Source organism: Thermobia domestica, chromosome 1, assembly GCF_964235325.1.
Source record: "Thermobia domestica chromosome 1, izTheDome1.hap1.1, whole genome shotgun sequence".
NCBI classification, from domain to species: domain Eukaryota; kingdom Metazoa; phylum Arthropoda; class Insecta; order Zygentoma; family Lepismatidae; genus Thermobia; species Thermobia domestica.
This window is the reverse complement of record NC_137454.1, coordinates 145,987,557-146,014,028: the sequence shown is the minus strand read 5'-3', so window position 1 is coordinate 146,014,028 and position 26,472 is coordinate 145,987,557. Positions and strand designations below refer to the sequence as shown.

Below are 26,472 nucleotides of genomic sequence, written 5' to 3'. Positions count from 1 at the left end.
TTCACGGTTTATTATTTGATTATTCAACTTGTCTTTGGAAACAGTTTGAGTATTTACTTCTTGTGTTTGAATTATCTTGAATATTTTTGCTCTCTTTATTATTTTGAGAAAATAAGGGATAATTAATTATAGACTTGAAGAAGAAACTAATAAAAATCATACAATTAAAATTCTAGTTTGTTTTCTACATTCAATCGACTGAGAAACAGAGATGGCATAGGTGCTCAACAGCGTTAAGCATCTCCAGACAATACAATACATATTTTATATTCACCATTCATCATCATTGTACCCTTATATATTCCGTCAGCAAAAGCCACCACTCGTAACTTCAATTAATGTTTTTGTTTTGTTTTGTTTTTGTTTGGTTGTCATCTTATGAGATCTTTCGATTTGATCATTAATTGAACATCAGTCTCGCCTCGCAGATTCCAAAACTAGCGAACTGTGTAAAGAAGCTTGAGAAAGCACACAGCCTAATCTCTGCATTTGACTTCAGAGAATATTTTTTCCTTATAGGAATTCACACTATTGTGTAACCTTTTCTCTTACATATTTTAGATCCGTGAAGGCATGCTTATGATCTTTTAACATTTGTAGTCTTGGAAGCACAAATACCATACCTGTATGTCCAGTTGTCTAAATTTTTCAGTAGATTGTTTCGAAGGTTAAAAATATTGGCAAAAATTAGGATCGTGACTGAAATAGTTGAAGATTGGAACTAAGTTAAACACGTTATTGGATTTTTAGTGATGCTAGCATATCAAGCTATCATAGCTGGTATCAAGCTATTGAAATAGCTAATAAAGTCAACATTGAGAAAAATTGGACAAATGACATTTGTGCTCTCAAGACTCGATTTTCTTTGGGATATTTATTGTGTATTATGCAGTGATCTTCGAATCTACACATTTTGTATTGTTTTGTTTTAACAATACGAGATTTCAGTAAACGTACTTCCTCAATATCATGTTCCGTCTTGTTTCCGTACTGTTTATAACCACCATCTCCTTTTACAAATACTATAGTATGACTAGTAAGACCAGGCAATCATCGCGTCATAAGGTATTTTTTTTCTGTAAGAAAATACCTGGAAACATTTCTAAGTTAAACATACTATGGCAGTCAATAAGTTCCCGGAATTTCGTTGCAGTTCTTTATTCTCACAATATAAGTACACATTTATTTAATCGCCTTCAAAATAGGCATCTTACTTACTCCACTGCGCCTGCCATTGTTGGAAACATAGACGAAAGTCCTCTGTTTGTTATTTCCAAAGCTCAGCTGTCACGTTGGTTTTGATCGTCTTCTATAATGGCAATACGAGCACCTTTGAGGCCAGTTTTCCTTAAAGCATTGTCACCGTAAACTGTTTTAAGGCTATCAAATCTTTGAAGCAGATTTCCCCAATTAACACATGAACTTCATGTTTTGCGCGTTGCTTGAACTACGACATTGCTCCAACTGATCCTCCAGCTACATTTTTCGTACAGCGCCTGTTATCAGAGTTATCACCTGTTCACATTTGTCAAATTTATAATTAGGCAATCTAAGGACTGGACTGTACAAGATTCATTGTGATTGAATCAAAAATGCCAAAACTACAATATCATTCTGGAAATTTTTTGATTGTCATGGTAATTTCAAATATTGCATAGCTGGGATCGTTGGCTTGATCCAGACAGGATTCGGAACCGTCTATGTTGAGGGTTAATTGGATAAGGTCTATAGTGGTTCCTTATCCAACTATATACTGCATAAAACTACATGAGCTGACATAAATTAAAGGAGTACTTCCGTTTGACATGGAAAGTTGAAATGTGGCATGATTGTAGCTTTCCGAGACTAACCGACAGGAAAATTGCCAAAAGTGAATATTTTTTTTTTAATTTTTAGGGGGTCTAAAGGAGGGATGAAGAATTTGCCCATGTTATTTGAATGGGTGCTTTTTAAAGACCTATAATCTCATATTTTAGATACTTGGAATTGGAATAAAAACTTAAAATTCGGTATGCTTATACGTTTTCATTAGCGTTAACTAAGTGAATAAGTTAAAGTAAAAATTTCCAACTGTAGAGTGATTTTATGGAGAACTGAAAAATCTTTCCCATGTTATTTATATGGGACACCTTTTACACCCCCAAATTATTGGGCACTTCGTGTAGGGCTACAATGATTAAATTTGACAGGATTGTAGCTTTTTGGGACTAACTGACAAAAAAAATTCAAAAGTGAATATTTTTACTTTTTAGGGGGTCTAAAGGGGAGATGAAGAAGTTTCCCATGTTATTTAAATGGGCCATTTTTTTTTACCTGTAATCTCATATTTTAGGTACTTGAAATTGGAATAAAAACTTGAAATTCTATATATATGATTATACTTTTTTGTTAGCGTTAACTAAGTAAATCGCTAAAAATATTTAAAAAATCCAACTGTAGAGTGGCTTTATGTGGAACTGAAAAATCTTTCCCGTTTTATTTATATGGGACATCTTCTACACCCCAAAATGTTTAGGCACTTTCAGCAGAACTAGAGTGATGTAGTTTCGCATGATTGTAGCCTTCCGGAACTAACTTACAGGAAAATTGCCAAAAGTGAATATTTTTGGTTTCTAAGGAGTCTAAATGGGGGATGAAGAAATTCCCATGTTATTTAAAAGGGCGTTTTCTTGGAATACAACATCTTATCTTTTAGATAGTTGAAATAGGAAAAAAAACTTGACATTTGGTAGAATTGTGGATTTATGAGGTGTGAGGCCGTAGGCCGAGTAAACTTGAGGATCAGGGGGCGAAGCCCCCAGCTGTGCCAAATTCAGGAAATATAATTAAAGAGCAAATGCAGAAAATTCACTCTTGATGCAAAGGCTGATACCTAAGAGATGCGAGGCCGTAGGCCGAGCAAACGCGAGGCCAAAGGCTAGTTCTATTAATAAAATGATATATTCACTTCTTTAGGGAAAATCCGAAAATGGCAGTTTAAGGATGGAGTGGATTTCACTTGAAAGATTTTCTATAACACAGATGATATTATTCATTTTTGTTAGAAAAATCTATTGGGAATGAGCTTTCCTTTTTCGTGATGTTTATAATACTTTTTTCATGTTCCCTAAATAATGTTATAGGACAACATGGTGGCAATTTTTATCCAAACAGAAATACTAAGCTGTGTTTGTTATATTTATATTGAAAATAACCAAATCAACTAGTCACAGTCGTTTGCACGTATTCTATACAATGATTGCAAAACATGATAGGCGTATGTACCGTACATTTGTACAGGCAAAACAATTACAACCTTACAAATTAAATGTAAAACATTTCAATTCACTGATGAAAAATAAATATGTAAAGCGTTAAATAGAGAATTTTAAATTAAACTTTTTCCAGAATATATAAATTTCAGTGTGACCAACTACCAGAGTGAAAGATCAGAAAATGACCGAAAACTAATTTGTTTTGCCATCCTCATATAGATTTATTGAACACGACTTTAGCTTAGCATTCCGGCTTTAGGTTAGATTACCTTAGCATTCCGAATCCACGATAACAGAACTTTTTGTTTTAACGGAAGTTGAAATAGACTGAATTGTCTCTTTTCAAATTGAAGACTTGAACTGGAAAACGTCCTAAGTCCTCCGAAGTATTTTTTTCAGGGAGAACAAAAAACATGCTTGGGGTGTTATTCTATTCAGCTGAAATTATTTTCTATTAAAAATAAGATTTTTGAATTTGACTTAGGCTGTAAAATATTACCAAGAAAATAGCCCTTGAAACAGATGCAGGTAAATACATTAAAAAACTGAAAATACAAAAAAAAAAAAAAAAAAAAAAGATTAATTTGGGACAATTCAGGTCCTTAATTACACTATCGTGTAAATTTCCCTATAGGAACTTGTCTGGCGCTTATGGGGCGTTTACACTTAGTCGATTTGCGTTCGATTCAGTTGAATTGACGTCACTTTCAACTTAATCGACTGTGTAAACGGGACTTCAATTTAATCGCTTGTTGATCGAAAGCGACTAATCGACTGGCAACTGAATTGAAAGACGTTCTATTTTCTTCTGCTATAACACCGCAAATTGTACCAATTACTGCTTGCTTGGACATCTTTAAAATTGCCAGTCGATTTCGAATCGACCAGAGGAGAGCGAGTCGACAAGCAGCATTCAATTTCGGTTGAAACAATTGAACACATCCATCGATCTGATTCGGCCTAGTTGCTTCGATTTAGTCGCAAATGCAACGAGTCGATTTAGCCGTGCGACTAAATCGACCAAGTGTAAACGCCCCATTATTGTCCTAATATTTATAGAAGAGATCCACTTTCCAGACTCCGCAATTTCCCATTGGCTCCTGCACTAACCATACATCTCCGTTAACCTAAATGACATCGTAGAACATTAAACTAATTTCGTATTTTGATAACGTAAGCCGCAAAACTATAATCACAAAGTGACAAATCCAAGAAAACACTAGCTGAAATAAAGACAAAGAAGTGCCAGCGGAAACAAAAGGAGAGAAATGAGATACATATTTGAGTTAATAGAGTGAAATTATACATGTACAAATAAATAAATAAAAAGAAATCAATCTCTTGGAGAAATAACCTTGAGTCAACGTCCCATTATAATATTTTTGCTTGTTACCTGCAGCAAAAAATCACTCAAGACGAAATTATATGCGTCAAGTTGAAAATAATAAGACTTTAATCTGATATTATTTTTTTGATTCTTCATGGACCAGTAATTTCGAATGGACCCTTAATGCACTTGATTTGGCAACAGTGGTTAAATCAACTTCGAGCTATTATTAGAGAGTCACGCCTCGCTAACTTACAGGAAAGTCTGTAAGAGGCTAACCGAAAGGTTATGTTGTTACGCAAGAATATTACTTATTTTTTTTTGTAGCTTTAGCATCACTATCTTCATAACGCATCAATAGATATAATACAAGCGACAATCACACAGTAGCAAGTATTGTTTGATGGAGTTCACGTTCATAATGTTCTTTAGATTAGTAATTTGATACACTGTAGTAACTGGTAAATGGCTTCCAAGAAATTCTTGATTTGACTGGTGGTGGTGGTAATCTTTGGCTTGACCTGGCACGACTGCAAAGCTCGTGCAGTCTGTGCATGTATGAAATAGAAATGGATCGCCCGGATTGCAAAACCATTATACAAGAAATTTGTATAAACAAATGGAGTTTCGTAATACAAAATGCAAAATTATACAAATTACAATTTAAAAACAAAAAACTTGTATTTTTTATTTATTTTTTGTTAATATAGTATTGATTCTATTTTGTTTCTTCTTCGTAACTCATATGTGTTCTAAGTATTAAAATATTCGTTACGCTAGTTTTAAACTTTTGTTCAATACGTTTTGTAAATTTTTGTTCAAAATGCCCTGATTTTCTAAGTTTCATCTCAAATTTATCATGATCCTTCTGCGTAACGAGAGGTCTACAAAGAGAGTATTAAATCAAAAATTTAAACCATATCGGGGTAAACCGTATTTATTATTGTTTTACTTTTGTACTTTTGTACGTATAAACGTTTGTAAATGGTCTTCGTTGTCTTCATACGATCACTTTATCAATTTATAATTTTATGCTATGAATCATGTAATAGTAAAATAGTGTTTGAGAATAACAAGAGTTGCGTGCACTAGTGTTGCTCACGAGACTTGTGAATTTTCTCGTTGAGAGAAAGGTTGTTTCTCATCTCGTCTTGAATTTAAAAAATATACTTCTTGTTTCGCATTTTCTACAATAATTTCATCATTGATTGGCATGTGTAATGCAATTGAAATAATTGACATTACGATTTGTATGTACAAAAAATGAGGTCTCGGAGAGGAATTTTGGTAGTGGAAGAAGATAGTAGGACCCAGGGTGTGAACTCAATAGAGCCGAAGTGGTGGTGGGGATAGGAAGAGAGACGTGAAAAAATACCAGTTGACATAAAACATGACTACTTCGCTTTTCGCTTCTATTTTGTTTACAAAGTTGCCAGATTATGATTAACTAGTCTTCTGTGTCTTCTTATGGCACTAGTTCATCCATTAATTACATATAAAATTAATGTACGTATTAATTACTTATAAATTACTGGAATTAATTTGCAAACTTCTGCCGATAGTTCAATAGATTCTCTCCTTCCGCACCTTATTAGTGTGTGTGAGGAATTTCATTCTAAAAATATTAAGTTGAGAAATTTCCCCCAACCCCTTCATTTTTTTGCATCCTGAAATGACCAGTGTTCATGTTCCGTTTTTGTATTGAAATAGTCCGCCTTAAAGTAAACATCATGACAAATGAAACAAAATTTTTTGTTAAGCCCAAGCACACACAGAAGGGCAAGAAATTAAGATTTTACGTATTACTGCGTCAAGTAACAATGTTTCAAAGTGTTTTAAAGTCATTTATAACTAGAGTCAACAACATGCTCTGTTTGTGCTCGTTAAGTTTCGCAAATTATTTAAAAATGAGACATTTAATTTCGTATTCCAAATACGTAAAAAAATCCGTAATGCTTGCAGACGTGCAATTTCTGTTTGTTTCGAACTGACTGTTAACATTTTTAATATATATACATTTAATATTATTGAAATTAAATTTGATTATTAAATATTAAAATTTAATGTTAGCAAAGAAAAAATAAGTAAAATCGAACTATTAAAATTGCAATTTATTCCAAAGAAAACAGAACACAAGTCCCATGTAAATTAATGGGCTAAAAAACAAATAACAGTATGCAAACCGTTATTAATGTTTCCTTTACGTGAATAACATGAAAGAGGTTTAATTAAATTGGATGCATGCAAATTTATTCTTTCTGTTGCATTTTTTAGCGAGTGATCCAGGGGATAGTTTATCTCAACGAAGTTTTAAAAATATGTGCTGAAATATATCAAGATAAAACACTATAATTAATTTATATTTCAGGAGTGCAGTTCAAATGCATCGTTTTTATTTTACTTATAAAAAAAAATATTCAAACACCCAACTATAGCTGTTCGGATCCTTTTTCCTCCCATCTTATTCTCTTTCAGTCAAATTTGAAAAAAAAAAGTAATAAAAACTGAAACACATGTATCTAATTTTAAATGAACAGTTCAAGTATTAAATTTGGGGGCACTAGGTCGAAAAAGTGTAAAACGCTTTTTCAGGCCAGCCACCCTGAATGAGGTTTTCCTGGGCTTTCTTCATTCATACCAGGCAAATGCCGGGGTGGTACCTAATTTATAGGTCCCAAGCCGCTTCCTTCCTTCCCTTTCATCGGATAGTGTGCTCGCCGAGGGACGTCATCCCTCAAAACGTGACAGCCTAAATGACCTTAGATGCCGAGAGCCCAGAAATCTAAAATCCTAATCCTAATCAAGTATTAAATTTCATATCTTAAGATATTCCGAAATATGGGCAACTTTCTATAATAATTGTATTCCCAAGCTATTTTCATTTTATTTTTTTCTTTCCTTCTACGTCAAATAATAATAATAATAATAATAATAATAATAATAATAATAATAATAATAATAATAATAATAATAATAATAATAATAATAATAATAATAAAACATTGCAATACGTGTCTAATTATTTTAAATGAAAAGTCCATATACCGAGAATTTCATGTCTCTAACCTTCAGATCCCAAGATACGGACATTTTAATATACTAATTGCCACCTCTATCCCCCTTTCCGTCAAATTTGCAAAAATCCTTCCTTAGTAATACCTTACGTTACATATCCCATGTACTGTCCGAATTTGAAGTTTCTATTTAACGCAGTTTGGCCTGGGAGTTGACCAGTTAGTCAGTTTGACACTCACTCATTAATACTTTTACACAGAGAGGTTATAAAACCACGATAGTAAATCCTACTTCCATCAATCATTATTGAAAACAAGCAATGGTGGCTCTTGAAGGAAATCACAATAGTGAAACAAGTTTATCGCTACAAACTAAGGGTAGAAAACTGGCCTAAAGTCCTAATCCTTGTACACAGGAATTAGAACATGAGGATTTTTTCTTCTCTTAGCTTTAGGAATGAAATTGTAATTTTTAACAATAGAACTTAGCTCAAGAGCCACCACTGGCTCTCCAAGTAAAAGTTTATTTTTATGTCTGTTTATCAACGACAATCTATGTTATCTCGATACAAAAATTCTGGAGGTAAGAAAAGTAATAACTATTATCTATTTAAGAAGTTATTTTATTATCATAACTCGTAGCTTTATCTGTGCGTACAGCAAACTTGCGAACTGATTTTCTTGTTTATAAGTAAAGTCAGTCACATGGCAGGGTTACCAGAATTACAGTTTTACATGAGATTCCTTTCATATGCAGTTTTTCAAGAAAATCAAATGAATATGCTGAATTGAACCAAATTTAATTGAAGCAGTCGTATACATACTTTAAGTTGTTATGCGCTAAATCCGTAAAATTACACAGAGAAAAATCCGTTCTCCGGACAGCGGTATATTGTACAAATATACGGTATCCTCTTGCTTACTATGGAAATCAGTACGGAGCATACGTTATCCGTATGCTACATAGGCACTGCCCTTAGATGTTACATCATGCCGTTGCAGGATGTCTGACATCTAACAGTTTTCCGTATATCACATGCATATACTTATGTTACCTTCGTCAGCTATATGTTATATACGTCCATTTGTATGTGAGATCCTGACCGCCTACATTGTTTCATACGGAAAGTACGTATAGATGGAACACATACAGAAAGTATTATAAAACATGCGTTTTCAGTTATACGTCTGCTGTACGTTGTCCAAAAACTACAGGAATTACGCATGTAACCTATCTTTTTAAGTACGCCACCTACAGTTTTTTTCTCATTGTAATAATTATGTCACAATTACTTTGTGTAGTGAGTTTTTTTCGTTTCCATATTCCACTTCAAATCATAACAATTACTTTAGCAGTATTATAACATAACAAATCTTTAATTGACATTTAGTGCTCGTTCTGTTCACCTTGTAATGTAATACAAACAAGAACTCATATCTCCCCTCTCTACAATTCCTTTTACAAATAACAGCATATAAAAACACATAACAGCGACCTCGTCAGATGAGTAATAATACTATTTTCTCTTTGTTAAAATTGTGGAATAAGAAAAACGGGAAATAATAATATAAAAATAAACTGTTAAGGTCAGAATATGATGAATGTTTTCTTTTTGTATACAAACTTATGAAGAAGTCGAATCATTCTTAAATAAGAGAAATATATATTACTTGTACACTTGCAGTATCCAATCCTTGACTGTATACTTTACTTTAATCCTAGTGAGAGAATGTTTTCACATAAATCGTGACTGGAATTAATCCACGTCTTAAATGATGATGTGATCGTTTTTAAAGAGTGTATACAGTACATTTATTGTTAAAGCATGAAAATCTTCAAAAGTTCTTTTTCTTTTAAAAGTCATTATATTTTAAAATAATAATAAGTAATTTATTTCTGTTTTTATAAACACATCTACAAACGACCTTACATTTCATCAAAAAGTCTTAATCGAACATAGTATACGATGAGTTTCAGATAAATGACTTATTTGACGATTATTGATTCGATATTTGAAATCAGGAATACTGATCGTTATATCTGTCACAGACTATAGACGTATTACATGTACTATCATGCCTTCAATTAAGTTCAAGGTGGCACGAAATATTCTTAGGCTATACAATAAGACTCAAGTTTTGTAAATGTAGCCAATACTGAAAAAGAATTTCAATGCCGAAATAATTGAATGGCTTATAGCAATGTTACGTCATCACCGAAATTAGTTTGCTGGTAGTTTCTGGTATGCCAGTCGTTAGATATTCGTTGATCAGACATGTTTAATAGCCGAGAGTTCAGATGAACGCGCAAATCAAGGAAATAGTGGAACATGCTATCAACCAGGAATTAGGGGACCGCACTACAAACAACTGTATATTGTCCTGTTGGAAAATGTTTCCATTCAAGAGGTGCAAAGAAGTGGAATCACAACAGAGTTAACACCTTAGTGGCTGTAACCTTGGCTGGTTTATGTCCTGTTGTTGTGTGTTGGAGGCTGGCGAGAATATAATCCATTCGTATTACTTAGATAACGCCCGGTGACGAGACATTGGAAGCTTGACTCAGTGTCCTCCTCGAGTCATCGATTCTCTATTCGCCCATCATTATTGCTATACTCAATCCAACATGGATACAATTTTCCGAAAAGATCAGTCTCGATATTCCACAATTCTCCTGTGATCAAAGTCGGAAACCTACTTATGTGGCTAGCACATTCTCGAACAAAGCTTAAGTGGAATTCTTTGTCCTTCGCTCGATTATTCTTACACGGTGTTCAACCGGTGCTGTGTTGTGCAGAGGATCTTCACCACCAACAATTTCTTTATGCTCTATAGTTTTTCCAAATGATATGTTGATCGGAAAATCAACTTTGTGGTGTTGCAACTTTTATGCTCATCAGTGTATTTATTTAAAAAAATGTTTTAACACATTAAATCATTTTTTCCATGGTTTCATTTTTTTAATTTTCTTTCGAATGTAACTTTAAATATGGTTTCCAGAGTTCATAGTATGTTTTGCATGCGTTGAATATTGACTGAATTTTCAAGATTAATTTTATAGAAGTTGTAACGGAAGAAGTAAAATACTTATTCAGTATTTCAAGCGGAGAATTTCTATGTGATTTTCAGACTTCATATGTTATTACCTCGAAGCAAAGTGTTTTCAATGTCAAACGTGTAGAGTCCAAATTACCTCCATGGATGAACAATATAAGGTACTTGTGGCAAATAGGGCCCCCTAAGTATAAATGCTTTATTACTTAAATACATATGCTGTAATAGACAAAAAATTATATGCATTTTATTTGTCAATGTTTTATCTATCTTATGGTATATTCATTTTAACTTAAACATTAAGCTAAATGTATGGAAAACGTATTGAAAGAGAAACATACAAATACATATTACCCGCACGGTAAGTAAATAAGGCCCACTATTTGAAAAGTAAAATTTTACGACCTGAGAGACCACTGGAACTCAATTAACACCTATTTTTACAGCACTTCAAATACTAATAATAAAACGATTTAGTAGCAATATGGATATGAAATATTAAGAATAGAGGTAATCTCCTTTGTGTTATACTGAATTCAACTGAATTTCAACTGAGTTTCAACTGAACTAACTGAATTTCAAAGAATAAGCTAGGACACATAATAGACAAACCACCATTAGAAACAGATTTTACACTAAGATTCAACAATGTTTACACTTGATAACACTTTAGTAAATTAATTCTTCATCATCGGTGTTAACCAAATCAATACATTCTTTGTGTACCATACACCGCGCATGCCACCGATCCGTTCTTTGTCGCATTATGAACGATACCTCGAACGCTCAGAACTGCACGAAAATGTGTTTAAAATACCCAAAAATAGTGGTATGAGTCATTCGTATGCATTATGATTAGAAATTTATATTATGAAAAACACCAATGTAGAACTCGAACCTGCGAAACTCCATAGTCAACAAAACTACGCCCGAACACGGCAGACCCTACTACAGAGGCTGGCAGTGGCCAAAAAAAGAATAACAAAGTAACACATATTCGAGTTGTCAGTTTCTAAGTATTTAACAATGCATACACGTTTTGTAGGGTAATGAGGGGCAGTAGATTTTTGATGGGCCTTATTTACCGACCATGTACTCGTCATTTCATAAATTATTATCTACAAACATTTCGAACTAAAACGAAGTAACTAGTATTCTAAATACCAAACACTATGATCCTCACAAATATATAAGATATTTCGGGTTAGCTTTATTCTACACAGAAAAAAACTGAACTTACTTTGGCCCCCTAAATTATATCAACGCATAGAAACTGGCTTCTCGATGCTTCAATATTGCCAGTGTTCCGTCTAACCATGCACAAGAAGATGAACTCTCTCAAGCAGGCATTGTGTGAGTAATCGCTACGTGAGATGTCAGATTTCTCTTGCAGTGATTCTAACCTATGAAACTTTGCCTTATTTCCCTCCGGGCCTTATTTGCCGCAAGTACCTTCTTTTAAAGTACGGTAGTTGTTATTTCAGAAATTAGTATAGGGCACTGTAGCTCAATGATTGAACTCTTATCTCTAATACAATCCCTGCTCTTGCTTCGACCCCAGATCATATGTGTTTGTGATAAACAAAATTGCATTTGTGGACTTAAACGAAACTCTTCCGTTTCCACAAATTCTTTTATGCAGTTCATTCACATACATTATGGATCATTTGGCTTAGAAGGTATAACCAAGAATATTCAACCAAATATAATTTTATTATAGTGACCACGACGACAACTAGTGAAGCCTGGGCTCTACACCAATCATAGAACTGCTTTGACTCACGTGTGACCCATCGGAAGAATTCGGTACGATTCGTGTAGCTGCTTTCCGAACGCACACTTGAGAAAAAGTGAAACAACTGAAGTACACCAACAATATTGCCAAACTTAGAAGGCATGGTGAACAAGAAAACAGCATTTAAAGAACTATAACACGAACACTAACAATTATTCGAATTAAACGGTAACAATAATATTAACAAAAATATAAGACAACAACAACAACATACCAACAAAATAAACAAAATTAAATTTAGGGGCTATCCGATATACTGTGCCCTCGGGAGATATTCTCCGTATTGAGCGAAAGAAGAGACTGATAAAATTTCATGAATGAGGATGGGTGTTGACGAACAGAATACACTCTCGCGTTCTATTGGATACTGAACTTAGTAGATCTAGGTCAAGCTTCACGATTCGTTGCGAACACTTTAGTGATACAAATGCAAAAAGAAAGTGATTTATTATTATTAATTATTTATTGGTCAAATCAAGAACACAAGACAAATACAAGTTTTGAAACAAATTAAGCTCAAATTAAACGATACAAATTATGATTCTATTTTAGATTGTTTCTTGTCAATTACTTTATTAACAAATATGCCTTCATCACATCGAGTCTTGTTACAATCACATTTCTCTGTTTTTGAATTGACAACACTTATGCAAACTTTAATTTAAATAACATTTTTTAAAAAATATACCAAAGCTGTAAAAAATAAAATCGCATGTGATATGTGTTTAAATCAACGGCATCTTTGTCTGCAGGACTTGAAAATGACTTAAACTATAATTTTATTGAATCTTAAAAGTAATCCCTCAATATGACCTTGACACATACTACTAAATGGTAAAATAAATTTATAAACTACTCCAATTATTTTTTTAATAGAGTAGTGCTACTATAAAATTTTAATTATTTAAAATTGTTTTTTTTAGGTTGAGCCATTAATGGACTTCCATGAAACAATAGCGGGAAGCAAGGAAGAAAAGAAGGTAAGTTTTCTTTATTGCGAAATTTCTTGACGTGGAATATCAAATTGACTGGCGTGATTGTGGGTGACACTGATTAATTCTGTACATTAAAATCACCGCTGCAATCCATGTTGTTTTAAAAAGTATTTTCATGACTCATTAGAGATTACAGCAAAGTACCAAATACTACCCTAGGAGCCGATGATAACCACAGGAATATAAAAACTTTTCCATTAGAATGTTTACTGGACATTCTTTACATTAAGTACACTGTCCGTAACTCACATTGAAGGGAATCATTTTTCAAAATAAATTGGGATAGGTAGCCAGTAAATATTAGAATTTTTAGCCATAGGGAATGCATAAAGTTCTTCATGACCTTAAGGTAATAAGGCAAAAGTAACAAAATTAAAGGAAAATGTGAGTGTTCTAATAATTTTCAATGCAATATCGATTGAGCATCTCAAAACTAATCAGCCGAAAGTCTACTCAATAGCAAAAGAAAGTCAAAAATTTAAAACTCTGGAGTGAAATGAGTCACATTCTTCAGTGAATGTAGGTTACTTTAAGTTCTGTCCTCAAAATCCGATCAGCTGAAAAATAATTCAAATCGGAAAAGTCAAAAAGGGAAAAATATTAAAAGAGGGTGTGAAGTCTGAGATTTTCCTTTACTAGTGAAAAATCTCATGACGATAACCAACAGTTTCAGAAATATGAAGGAAAAACTATAAATATTACTCCTCTCAGGCTCTAACTCCATGTAAAAAGAAAGAAAAGTGAGTTCTACGTAATTTTCAGTGGGGTGTCAATTAAATACCAAGTGTTACGTACTAACCAGTCACTCACTGTAATGTGTAAGATACCCGGAAAATAAATTATGACTAGAAACTTACTTAGAAGGTAAAGATTAGAAACTTAGATTTTATGGTTTTCTTTTTCCTTCTTCTTTTTCTTTTTTCTTTTTTCTTTTCTTTTCTTTTTTTTTTTGAAAACGTATCTTTGGTTTAGGTTACCCGCTTCAGCAGAAAACGGAAATTTTTTCAGTACTACTCTTATGATAAAACTTCCATTCCTACTAAACATGGGGTTTGGATAATCTACAAGGAGAAGACGAAACTCCAACCCCATTTGTGCACTGTTTCGTCTCCGATGTAACGAGGATTTTGTTTTAATTATGCTCTTCCAATCCTCAACAAAGTATGATTTGAACTTATGAACCATAATACCTTGATCAACTGAAAGTCGACTCAACTCTAGAGGGATCAAAAATTGAAAATTTTGGAACTAAGATCACTGTAAGGGCTTTAGAGTATTACTCATAATGAAAGTTCCAACACAATGGGTCTAGCAATTCGGAAAGATTACTCCTTTCTGATAGTTTCCATGTTTAAGGTATTTAAATAAATAATTTAAATATCTTAATTTTCAATGACTGACTATCGACTGGGCACAACAAAACTAAGTAATTAGGCCTACTCGCGAAATAAAACATGATACGAGCTTTATCTAGCAGTGCTTGACTCAGACATCCCTTACAGCCTTGGTGAAAATGCAAATGACAGTGAAGGAAAGGGTTTCAACAACTTTGAATAAAGATGAGAAAACACAATTTGAAAAAATGAAAAAAATATAGAATTAAGTTGTATATTGTTTATAGAATTGAATTCTAGTTATTTGTATGGGGACAGAGAGAACGTTGTGTAGAATACGTTAAAGTTTTATTTCCGCCTGGTTTTTAACGTTGCTAAAACACGAAGTATATACATTATTGTTTTTTTTATATAGTATACATTATTGCGTTATTTTATTTCAAACGCATTTAGAGAATGAAGCACTTCTTCCATTTATTAGTTCAGGAAATGAAATGCAACATACATAATCATTAACTTAAATTTCATGCTTTGCATTATATGGTATATTTTATTAACATCAGTTTATATTAGTTTTGTATATATTTAAAAAAAAACTTCCAAGCTAACGTGAAATACTATATTTAATAACAAGTAGTAAATGAATATTATATCAATAACTATTTAATATAGATGAAGAAGATGCCTTCTAGCCAGTATTGACTAAATATTTCATGCACACCTAGGAGCAGCAGGCATGCCAGCGGGTGTTTCAATGTGAATGTTATTTAGGAATTTAGAAGGTTAGTGTTACTCACTAGACGAAAAATTTCTCGTCTCGTCTAGATTCGAGATGAGAAGTACATTTTCAAATTCGAGATGAGAGAAAAAACATGACAATTCTCGTCTCGTTTGCAACACGAGACCACACATTTCTCAAGTCTCGTCGACAACAATATTTCAGCTGAGACATAGATCTCGAACACTGTTTTAGTGTAACATAATACATAGTATATAAAATTATAAATTGATGAAGTGATTCTACGAACGTGATGTAGAGTGTTTGTCAAAGTTTAAAGATACGCAAGTCCTAATACAATATACTCCAATAATAAATGTGGTTTAAGTGTTGTTATATCACATAATTTGTGAACCTCTCGTGACGCAGACGGATCCTGATAACTTCCAGATGAAATTAAGAAAATTACAGGATTAAATTTTGTACATAAATTTATATAAAAGAAAAGTCAAGACAAATTAGACGCTACGAGAAAAATTTTCTGAGAATCGAGAAGATACGACAATACTTTATTTCTTGACTTTCTCGTCTTGTCGGGAACCCTATTTAAGATTACCATACTTTGCTTCCAAAAAGCTGAGACACATTATACGAGACTAAACTGGGCTATATATGCAATGCACTATTACTTTAATATCTCCTGTAAATGTAATAATTATTTATTTTAAAGTTTCTTATACAAATTATATATATACATACATATATATATATATATATATATATATATATATATATATATATATATATATATATATATATATATATATATATATATATATATATATAGTTGTCTAAAAGGTACTGAGCATTTGGAAGTCAAAACTCAGAATAAGTTCATTTATTGTGATTTGAAAATAATATTAAGGAAGCACATGTGCGTTATCAGAACACCTGATATATATATATATATATATATATATATATATATATATATATATATATATATATATATATATATATATATATATATATATATATATATATATATATATTAGAAAATTGTGTTTGTTGGAGAGATACTTTGAATTATTCCGATCGTTACACGTACATAAGTTGATAAAATTCAGAATAATGTACGATATGTGGGTCTCATTCTTTCAAAACACATTGGGTGAAATGTTGTAAGCATGTGTGTTCGACGTTCGAGTTAACATGGGAGAACGGGAGAAACTTATTAAAGTAAAAATGTGTTTGAAAAACCGCAAAATTCCCACTAAATCACCAGGGACAATTTTTCCTCCTGTGAATTCTGGATAATTAGGATTTTCCACGATTTATGACAACCCTCTTGTTATTTCAACTGTTGGTTATATTTATTTTATTTTTTAAAAAGAATAAAGCCACACATTTTTGCGATTTCTTTACACGTAATATAGTTCGGTCCAATATAATAGACAAATTAAGCAAAGGAAAGAAAAGTTGTCATCAATAACTACAGCACATGTTAAGAGGAGTGAGTTCTAGAATGGCAGGTTTATTGTTTTTTTCTTCAAAATAACCCTCCCGAGTCTCAATGATCACAAACAACTTAAAAGTGAAAGTGTCTCAATTCAACACTTCCAAATCCTTAATAATAAATAAATCCTTAAAATTACATGAAAAAGAAGGTAAACCTTACACGGTGTATTCTCAACCCATTGTGCAGACGGGATTTCTTATGTAACCTTGCCACGTATAGCTATATAGGGCTCTCGTCTACAGTTACTTGCAATTTTGAGTCTGTTGTAACATACTTTTCCTATTGGGGCATGATCAAATCGAAAGAGACACTGCCTCCCAACCTTGTACCGTGATAACAATCCAGACAACTTATTTTTAAATAATTATTTTTCTATTGTTGGAGCAAATACCTTGACACAGCTACAGAAATCAATGTTCGATTTCGCTAGTGGAGAGCTAACTGCCATTTGCTTGAAGATCTGCAAAATTACAGGTTACAGATGTAGCTATATCATTATTTTATTGTCATTAAATATTTCTGGAGCATTAACGCCGAGGATCATTTTGAAAAAAAGAAAGAATGAAACGTTTATGATTGTTTTCTGAATCAGTCACGTGTAGAAAGGACGCCATCGTGAAGAAGAGGAAGAAAAGGGGAGAAAATTATATTACGCCACTCTTTCTTTTAACTTCTCAACCGCCGCAAGTTGCGCGACATCCCATTCAATTCCTCTTTCACTGTGCATCAGTCTCCTTGCCGTGCGTAGATGGATATATTCTTCGGAATCCTCAAGTTACCTTGCCGCTGGCGCTATTCACATTAATGTTTTATACGTGTCTTAAAATCTTTCTTTTTCTTTTTCTCTGTCCATAGACACTTCTTCCAAATGCCATCCTTGTATCCTAGTTTATTCACTTAAGCTGGAGGAAGGATGAATCAGTTATCACAAAGCGAATAAATAGGCAGAAGCTGTTAATGTGTCAATACAAAGAGATACTCGCAAGATTAATCTAGCATAGAATCAAAAGATTGTAAAAGAAAACACATGGTGTCCAAGGCCGTGTTTTCTTTGCTGCATATTGCTTACTTGTGTAAATCAGTGATGGGTCAAGTGGCGGCCTGCGAATCAAAATAATATATATATATATATATATATATATATATATATATATATATATATATATATATATATCAGTGGCGGCTGGTGCTTTGAATTTTAGGTGGTGCACAATAGATGACCTCTCCTTTTTCATTATTATTATAAATAATAATAGTTTAATAATAATAATACCAGTGGCGTATTCACGATTTTGTTTCGGGGGAGGTTTGCTAACTCTCGAGGGGGCCTTTGCCTGAAAATGTGAAAATTCTGCAAGATATTTCATATACTTTGCTATAATAAGATTTCGCGGGGCTTAAGCCCGGAAGCCCCCCTAAATACGCCACTGATAACTATTATAAATAATAATAGTGATTTCTTCATGGTATGCTTCAAGCATGCAATGGAGAAGCTCATTTTGTATGATTTTTGACGTACTCTTGAAAATTATTGCACTTTCTAAATAACTCTTGAGAGCGCTGTCAAGTTCTGCACCGAAATTAATTAATCTACGGAAAACGCCTCGATTTGAAGACAAGTCTGTTTTTCATCATGTCCTCTTAAAACCAATTCGAAGGTGTCACGAAACCAAATGCAATTGATTATTATATTGAGCACGTCACTTTTTGATTGTGCTTCTCAATGGACCGCCTATAACCAGCATCTAGTTAAGCAGCAATATTCACGTTTCCCAACACAGTGAGATCAGAACGTGTCTTATGGACCTGATGATTTGTTTTTCTTTGGTCGTGCAAATGCTGGATATCCACACTTTTTTTTTTACTCCATGCATCTTCCTCCGCCCCGAACAACAAACAGGGAAAACAAAACAAAGCATTTTTAATTTCACATTCACATAACCACTTATGCTGTTCGTACAAGTTGAGATTAAACTTCCTTGTAAATGTTCGTTTCTGACTTCTAGTTACTTGCGTTATATTGAGAGTCAGAATCGGTTTTCCGATGTCTTTCACAAGTAGGTTTGCTTCTGAAGTTGTTTTCGAAAACTGCTAATTCAACAGAGACGTTACAGAATTCATTGCTACTGCATTGCTAGTTCACGTATATCAGGGACAGACACGTAATTATGCAATTACAGCAACAATATTCCAATGAACAACAAAGACCAGCACACAAATACACACACACAAACATACAACACAACAAAGTCCGCTACCCGCTTTAAAATCTCACCCCTTCCTCAATTAACGCCCTTTTTCTAAAAACTGCCCTCCAATTTTTTCATTCACCCATGCACACATGAAAAGGAAAACATTGCATCTATGCTGCCAAATTTCTACTTATTCAGATACGAATCTATTAAATATCGACACCCTCAATTTGTCTTCACTCTTCACGGGGTCGCCTTTACTGTCTTCATAGCTGCCTTGACGTTACTTGGTTGACAGAACCAATAGTTATGACTACTTGGCAATCTCTTTCAGGCAAGGCGCAAGTTTCTTTCTCTTTCATTCTTTCTCTCTCTCTCTCTCTCTCTCTCTCTCTCTAGCGACTTGGCTACGGTACGCAACGTTGTCACAAAGGAACACAGTATTCCCCTTCAGGCGAGAACCGTGTCAACCAATACTGCAGGGGGAGGGACGGTGGTGAAATTCCAGTTCCAAAGCGTTATGTTTTGGAAAGGCTGTTTTTATTTGGTAGATTTGTTTGCAAAAGATGTGCAAGCATATGGATCCTTATGAGGCAGTGCATGGCGTGATAACCCTCCTCTTACTGCGCAACCCCCGCAATGGCCCAGAAGCTGTTAAAGCTGGGGAGTTTGGCAAACTATCAAGCAGAAAGCAACTAGCCAGCCCCGTTTGAAACGCACTTGTTAAAGAAAAGATGATGTTGAGAATAAAATGAAAACTGATTTAGCACAAATAAAAAGTGAAAATATTGGAAGAAGGTTTGTACAAACATGCAAACATTAAGAGAAACCGCCACTGATATATATATATATATATATATATATATATATATATAAATTGTTCCTTAAAAATAATAAAAATAAAACGATGCATAAAAGAAAATGAAGCTGATCATCGTAATATTTCTAAAATGTGACTTCACTTTTAACTATGAACATGTTATTTTCTTTAACCTTTCGGTTACCAAGCTCATTCGGCAAGGTAAGGTCATTTGTGCCGAGCCGATTTTTACAAACTGCAGATTTCACATATAATCCCCTCTAGAAGGAAAATGATTCGAACACGTGATCTGTCCATGCACTCGCCGACAATATACCTATACACAAAAACAATAAATATGATAATACTACCCCTTCTGTATTTTTGAAGGAGTTAGTTTCGGTGGACAATTTTCCCCCGTTCTCTCTTGAATTGATTGACTTCTCACAACACACAGTGAAACATGTTCAGAATGGTTTCTAAGAAATGAGGATCGCATAGATCTGCAATATACAGTCGTGAATTTAACATTAACAGCTTAGTCATAACTTACATAAACCTTTGATTAAACGTAAGGGAATCTGTGTTTCAGCGCTTTTGAAAATTCCATTTCTAAAGAAGGAAAGGACGAGCAATTTCTACAACAGTAAAATTTCTGGTTATTCTTCCCGCGCGAACAAGGATGCTTCTGCTAGTTCTGGCAGCCATAAACTCAAAAGTAGATGGTCTCAAGCTGACCACCTCCAAAATTAACCGCTGAAATAGCACTTCTGCATGCATACTACAGTCTTAAATAAAGACTTATTGTGTTAATTCACTTTTATGTATTTTCTATTTGAAATGGAAGAAATTTTAAAATCTATAAATCTATAAATTAAAAATTTAAACTCTAGCAACAATAGTCAGAAAATTCATCGTAAAATGTGTTTCAATTCCAATAAACTAGCAATCACGTGAAGTCGGGATTACATAATAGAAGAGATGTTGTTGAAATAAGCTATTGAGAGATCAAAGCAGTTCAAAATGATGTGTTTGTGATTCACTGTCAAATGACATATTTCAAGATAAGATTATATTACATGAGTTTTTTCTAAAGAGAACTAAAATTCATAATGACTTTTCACATGGGCGGCTTAAGCCTAAGTTACTAGCGGGAAATTAACATGTAGCGTCCTGCATTAACATATCTGGGAAGAACAGATTATATTATTATTATTATTATTATTATTATTATTATTATTATTATTATTATTATTATTATTATTTTTATTATTATTATTATACACAAAGGTATTATTAATGAGTTTGAAGTTTTATTGGATTGTATAAAAATACGTTTCACTTCTAATGGAGGCTTTTTACAATTTACACCAATGAAGAAACTACATTTTTCATGAAATAAGAAATGTATTTCAGGGTCTAAATTTCTTAACGTAGAATTATCTACGTTCCAATCTGACGAACGTTGACAGTTATTGTTTAACACAAACAATATCTTCGCATGAAGTAAGGTGTATCTTGGTATGTACGATCTTACTATACATAATTTCAATATTGTATTTTTTCTCACTTGTTTCATATGTTGTTATCAGACTTTTTAAGATACTTATTTCCTTATTTTAGTGAAGAAAATAAAACACATTCCTGATTGGCGCGGATTCAAACCTCCGATCTTTGGCTTCATCAGTTTGATTTTTCTTATTACTTTACCATTGGTTTAACTCTCCGGTTATCAGTCATTTGCTGGCTTATATAAGAATACTGTCAAAGAAGTTTGCTGTTCGTATATTTTGATTGAGAATTTCCTCAATTTACATCATATGTATGCAAATCAATGCTTAGATAGAAATATCCGGTTTCTACAGCTAGTATTTATAATAAATTCATGACATGGCACTGAATAAGATTTTATAAAATGTTTCGTACGTGAGTCAAAATCCACAATAGCCCTGTTCACGATTCAGCGTTCAGAAGTACGAATTTCTTTTAAATTGTTTTGTAATCATGTAAAAGTAAAAGTAGCACTGTCTGATCTGTAGCACAGATCTGTAAATTATAAAATCCGACTCTATGAATCACTATGCTAGTACCGTTTGACAATTTGACTCGTATAATTTCAAACAAGCAGATGAATCCAGCTGAGACATGTATTACGACATTAAGGAAATGAATCCAATAACAAGTGACTGCTGTACTAGAGTCAATGAAGCTACTGACTCTTTATATAATTCATTGTATTCTATACTAGACAAACATGTACTAAGAAATTAGTTAATTGAAAATATAAAGAGCCATATATTTTTTGTGTGAGTGTTAATAAACAAGAAAATCAAATATTTTGTCACCCTACAAAAATTGTTAAAAAGAAATATATCGAAGAAAATTCTACTATTTAAGGTTAGGAAGTTGTATTCACCAGAACACTTCATATTTATGGAGTATTTTTAAAAATTCTGACGGAAAACAAATATCATGACAAATGAACTACAATGACTACCATGACTAAGGGCACAATTGAAATTGTTGAAGAATTTAAGCAATTATTTCATGTAAGTTTTAACATAGATTTTAATGAAAACGTATTGCCTTCTAATATTATCGATAATAGTGTACTAATTCCTAGAGGTAATCGCATCCATTTAGAAAATTAAACTCAACACCGCAGAAGGTCCAGATAACATTTTACATTACATAATAAAAGCTTGTGTGAATTAACTAGCAGCTAGTTTGGTAGAAGTATTCTATATTTCACTTCGTACCGGAATATCAAATTCAATATGAAAGCAGATGTATATTATACTGGTACATAAGTCAGATGATAAACAACATTTTCAAGTAACTACAGGTCAATAACCTTAAGTTAATAAGTTTTCAAAGATATTCGAATTTATACATAAGCACTTATATTTTAATATAAGAAGTGTTTTAAGTACGTCACAACATGGTTTTTATAAGAATAAATCAATTTAACTAATTTAATTCACTTTACCAATTTCATATACCGTGAACTTAAGAATAAGCCACAAGTTGATGATAAACATTTGAAAAGCTTTCGACTCTGTAAATCACAAAAATTTTCTTAGAAAGTTATCACATATTGGTTTGTTTCAGTGTACATTCACTGGTTCGAAAGCTGCGTATCGAATAGAACACATAGAGTTGAAATAGGACCTATACATTCCTGTGCATTGATTTAAGAAGTTGAGTCACCATTCTCTTTATTTATAAATGATCTCCCAGATAAAATCATATATTCAAACATACTGATGTATGGTTTTGACATGAAATTGTTTAGAATAGTTTATATCAAATTCAATAACTACTTGCTATAGCAAGACTTGAATGTAATAAATACATAGTGTAAAAGTTACTTCAAATCAATACTAAGGAAACAAAATTTATGGCATGTACTAACAAAATACAATATTACAATAGTAAATACGAGGGCAATAGTGTGAAAATAGAATAAAAGGATATTATTAAGAATCTAAGAATCACATTTTACAAAAATTTAAAATTTTATCATTAAATCATATTATATAAGGAGCAGTTTGTATAATATATGCATAATAAGATAAGTTTTATTTTTAAACAACGGGAGTTTTTTAAAATGGTAGGACATAATGTGTATTTATACAAATCTTGTATGTTATAGATTTAAACTGAAATTTGGATCTCTAATATGGAACAGTATTTCTAAAACTTTGATAAAAATTGAATCTGTACAAAATGTGTTATTAGATTATTATGTTTTAAAATGAAAATGAACTATTTTTCTAATACTTATGAAAGCTGGAATAATTATTATTAAGGTTTAGAGGGACTTACAAACAGAATAAGCATTTTTGGTAAGGGTTTTATAAAACAGGTACTTTATAGTAAATTATTTATTACAGTAAATATTGTTTACTTCACATTGGTTTCAAAGTTCCAAACCACTGATCCCTCTACACTGGAAATGCGAAATTATAAGAAAGTTGACTCATTCTTTTACATAATTTGACTGACTCTTTAGTGTTGACTAGCAACATTCTACTACATGTAATTTTAGAACTTCTGTTAGTTTATTCTTCGTTTGTCTGTTCATTTTTAAGCATGTTGAATCTAAAATGTTTGAAGGTTGTAACAACGCGGCAAGGAACTTACTTTGCTTTAACTGATCTTTATTTTTCATTATACGTTATGTTAGTTTTCTCTTTTTTCTTTATAATGATATTTCTTTTTCTTTATAATAGTATTATATACATTTGTATAACAATACCATAGAAAGTGCTATATTTTGGCTCAAAGCTGTTCCCAACATTATTATTATTATTATTATTATTATTATTATTATTATTATTATTATTATTATTATTATTATTATTATAAGTTAAACAAAAGAAAGTAGCGTTTTCTCTATTTCTAGGTAAATGATAAATTTCTACAGACGCTCATATATAACTGATTAATCAATTTGAGTAACTTTACCGACATTTAGAATTTTAATTTGGAATATTGCCCATTGTGTATACGTATTTAGCCTACTGTACAAAAGCTGAGAAAATACATATTACTCAATATATATATATATATATATATAAAACAAAGTTGGAGTAATTCACGCACATGTATCAAAGGCTATCCACTGGACCAGTAGTGAAGGCTGGAAAGAGAATGTACCAGATGGGACTTATAATCAATTTGTCTTTACCATTATCATATTACTGGTAGTAACTTAAGCTATTATACCACATAAACTGGCCAACCCTTGTTTTCTTTCATATTCGTGGGACATTATACATCATTCTCACATTACTTGCACAGTACATTAATTATATGTTTTCGATTATCATCTCATCTGCATTTATGTTCTTACTGGATATTAAACACACTTCTTTTTCCACTGCTAAAGAACCTTATAAAGCCATTATCTGAATCTGCATAATATGTGTTTATATTTTTGTAATCACAGCCTATAAAACCATAACTAAAGACTTTTATTACCTGAAAAATGATAGTTTACTGTTAATACTCTATTCTTGAGAGTTGCAATTATGGAAACCAAGCAAACAATAATTATAAGTGTGGAGAACATTTGAGGATTCATCATACAAACTGCGTGAATCAAAGAAATTGTGGATTTTATCAAATAATAATTTTTACTTGTTATGTGTCTAGAAAATCGAAATATCTTTCTCAAATGCGCAATATTGAAATAAGTTACTTTCTCAATTACAAGTTGCAATTAAACTAATACATAGAAAGCGAACTTTTTTTCTAATCTCTCCTTAACCAAATGTTCGTGGGCAATATGTAGGAATTAAATTTTCTATTTATTTAGTAGCTGTAATCTATTTGAGATATTGATATGATTGTCCTTTCCTGAAACGTACATTCTGTTTTCTTTTTCATCCTCATTCGTAGTTATATGGTTAGCACACACGTCTTTATTTCGGAAGACTAGATTAGATTCCCAGTGAATACTAATGTAATTTGGAATTTTCATATCCACGTCTCATGTAACTTGGGAGCTAAAAAGGGAGATTAAACTTGAAACCAACTCACCAACGTCCAATTTTTCTTTCAATTTGTTTTTTGCTAACAACAAGTTAGTTTATTCTAAATAGCTATTTAAATGACAATCATGCTATTTCCTCTCATCCATCATTTTATTTTTATTTTTTAAAATCAATTGCAAGAATAGTATAGATACTGTTGAAACTCATTCAAATCGTGATCAAACGTAGTAGACAGGTAGAATTTGAAGAGCTTAGTAGCATATTTTAGGATAAGTTTGGTTCCCGAGTTATGGACCATCAAATTTAGAGTTACGACTTACTCAAACTTTCGAAAAAGAAAAAAAACTAATTAGTATTTAGAACAAAAATATACATGGAATAAGGTTGTTATTAAATGTTAAGTTGATTTATAAGAAAGTAAATGATAAGTTGAATGATTACTATGTTGTAAATCCAGCATGTACCCATAGTTATAATTAATATTTGCTACAAGAAGAAGAAAAGAAAAATAAAGAAAAAAGAAACAAGTAAATGACGATTTTTATTTTCGCAATAAGGAAAATTATTATTTCTTTTAAATAGGTTAATATGCATAAATTATCGTTTGTTGTAATAAGTATCTATTACTTCCATTTATCTATCGTATACGGAATATTCTTCCTCAGCATCACTCCATGACTGCCCCAATTTTCCTCTTTCTGTTCTTCGAAGCTTTTATCCAGTATATTTTGTAAATAAGCTATTCTCCTTGTTCAAGTTCCCTCCCAGACTATCTTCCTTACTTTTCTTCCTATTCTTTAATAAAGAGTTCTCCTCAGGATTGACACAGAATGGGCATGACAGCAAATTTATTCTGTAGTCTTCGCATTTTTATAGTCATTTCATTTAAATTTGAATGATCGTGTTCCTTTTGAAATATGTTGTCATATTACTTGTCGTATGCATTTATTTATTAGCTAAACGGTTTTCC

General features: G+C 32.3%; 1 protein-coding gene across 1 annotated transcript in view; it reads left to right on the top strand.

Annotated features, from left to right (window-relative positions):
• LOC145689801 (uncharacterized) overlaps nucleotides 1-26,472 on the top strand; it is a 252,656-nt gene that overhangs the window by 64,415 nt on the left and 161,769 nt on the right. Inside the window, exon 2 of the mRNA XM_081764007.1 lies at nucleotides 13,368-13,424. The gene's annotated coding sequence lies outside the window, so the exon portion shown is untranslated. The remainder of the gene's footprint in view (nucleotides 1-13,367; nucleotides 13,425-26,472) is intronic.